We start from the raw sequence: 2,315 nt of genomic DNA, 5'->3' as shown, positions 1-2,315 counted from the left end.
ATGTAAAACACAGCTTGTATCATATGAAGAAATCCTAAAGAGCTTAATGGTGTTTACCCTATGTTTCAGGTGATGATCAGGAGTATTTCAAATGTAGAAATGTGTTGCTCATTACATCAAATGCTAAGATTGTAAATGTTTTTTTCTACAGGTAAAACAGTTGAACAAGAGAGCAGCCAGATTTGAACTAGGGACCTCTTGATCTGCGGTTAAATGCTCTACCACTGAGCTACACCGCCAGTTCCGAAAAGTTCACCTTTATTTAATCAGTAATATGTACAAAGTGGAAGCAACATGCAATCACCATCAAAGCAATGCATGTTCAGCCACCAAACCCTCCTTATAAGTATAAGGGGTGTGAAGGATGTCCTTTATCTGCCTTGGTAAAATACAGTGAGGTTTCCATTGGAAGATATCATACATGTAGATCTTCGAACATGGAAAAAAAATCTTTTGTCAAATGCACAAATTCTGCAAAATGTAACTGCTTCTCTACTGCAGTTTGTTGATTTTGTGCTAAGAGCATAGTTAAACCCAATTCTTCATTGTTTTGTATATGAAATGATGATATATCCTATTGTTTCTTACAGTGCATTGGGTTGAAAACATTTTAACATGATCTATTGAAGAGGGTATATGGTTATGAAACAGGGACTTCTTGAAAAGCACTCCTACGCTCTACCACTGACATAAACCCTTGAATGCTGAAAATTGACCTATTTTAAAAAGGTGATAGAGTGGGTGACTGTATGGAACTTGTAGAACTAATAAAATCAGTGCACTTCTGGTCAGCTGTACAAATTAATACATTTCATTAAGGGCATATTATTGGTTTCCACCACAGTTTTATAACATTCATATGAGCTTCCAATGGACTATTTCAAACTAATCATATCACCAGTAGAACTTGGGTGAATGTAAAACACAGGATGTATCATATGAAGAAATCCTAAACAGTTTCATGGTGTTTACCCTATGTTTGAGGAGATGATCAGGAGTATTTCAAATGTAGAAATGTGTTGCTCATTACATAAAATGCTAAGATTGTAAATGTTTTCTTCAATTTATGTAATTAAAATAATATTTCTACAGGTAAAACAGTTGAACAAGGGGGCACCCAGATTTCAACTAGGGACCTCTTGATCTGCAGTCAAATGCTCTACCACTGAGCTATACCCCCAGTTCTGAAAAGTGCACCTTTATTAATTCAGTAATATGTACAAAGTGCAAGCAACATGCAATCACCATCAAAGCAAAGCATTTTCAGCCACCAAACCCTCCTTATAAGTATATGGGGTGCGAAGGATGTCCTTTATCTGCCTTGGTAAAATACAGTGAGGTTTCCATTGCAAGAATTCATACATTTCGTATCACATGTAGATCTTGGAACATGGAAAAAAAATCTTTTGTCAAATGCAAAAATTCTGCCAAAAGGTAACTGCTTCTCTACTGCAGTTTGTTGATTTTGTGCTAAGAGCATAATTAAACCCAATTGTTCATTGTTTTTTATATGAAATGAAGATATATCCTATTGTTTCCTACAGTGCATTGGGTTGAAAAACATTTTAACAGGATCTATTGACGAGGGTATATGGTCATGAAACAGGGACTTCTTGTACTGCACTCCTACGCTCTACCACTGAGTTAAACCCTTGAATGCTTAAAACTGCCCTTTTTTAAAAAGGTGATTGAGTGGTGACTGTATGGAACTTGTAGAACTAATGACATCAGTGCACTTCTGGTCAGCTGTACAAATTAATACATTTCATTAAGGGCATATTATTGGTTTCCACCACAGTTTTATAACATTCATATGAGCTTCCAATGGACTATTTCAAACTGATAATATCACCAGTAGAACTTGGGTGAATGTACAACGCAGCGTGTATCATATGAAGAAATCCTAAACAGTTTCATGGTGTTTACCCTATGTTTCAGGAGTATTTCAAATGTAGAAATGTGTTCCTCATTACATCAAAAGCTAAGATTGTAAATGTTTACTTCAATTTATTTAATTAAAACAATATTTCTACAGGAAAAACAGTTGGACAAGGGGGCACCCAGATTTGAACTAAGGACTTTTGATCTGCAGTGAAATGCTCTACCCCTGAGCTATACCCCCATTTCTGAAATGTTCACCTTTATTTATTCAGTAATATGTACAAAGTGGAAGCAACATGCAATCACCATCAAAGCAATGCATTTTCAGCCACCAAACCTTCCTTATAAGTATATGGGGTGCGAAGGATGTCCTTTATCTGCCTTGGTAAAATACAGTGAGGTTTCCATTGCAAGAATTCATACATTTCGTATCA

At 35.9% G+C, this 2,315-nt stretch overlaps 1 non-coding gene across 1 annotated transcript; it reads right to left on the bottom strand.

Moving 5' to 3' along the window:
- Window positions 1-1,108: 1,108 nt before the first annotated feature.
- TRNAC-GCA (transfer RNA cysteine (anticodon GCA)) lies at window positions 1,109-1,180 on the bottom strand. Its single transcript has one exon. It is a non-coding gene; the product is annotated as a tRNA-Cys (tRNA).
- Between the last annotated feature and the right edge of the window lie 1,135 nt (window positions 1,181-2,315).

The sequence above is a fragment of the Ambystoma mexicanum genome, chromosome 4q, assembly GCF_040938575.1.
Source record: "Ambystoma mexicanum isolate Mex_15411 chromosome 4q, UKY_AmexF1_1, whole genome shotgun sequence".
Lineage (NCBI taxonomy): Eukaryota > Metazoa > Chordata > Amphibia > Caudata > Ambystomatidae > Ambystoma > Ambystoma mexicanum.
The sequence above is the reverse complement of the archived record's forward strand: the minus strand, read 5'-3'. Positions and strand labels throughout refer to the sequence as shown.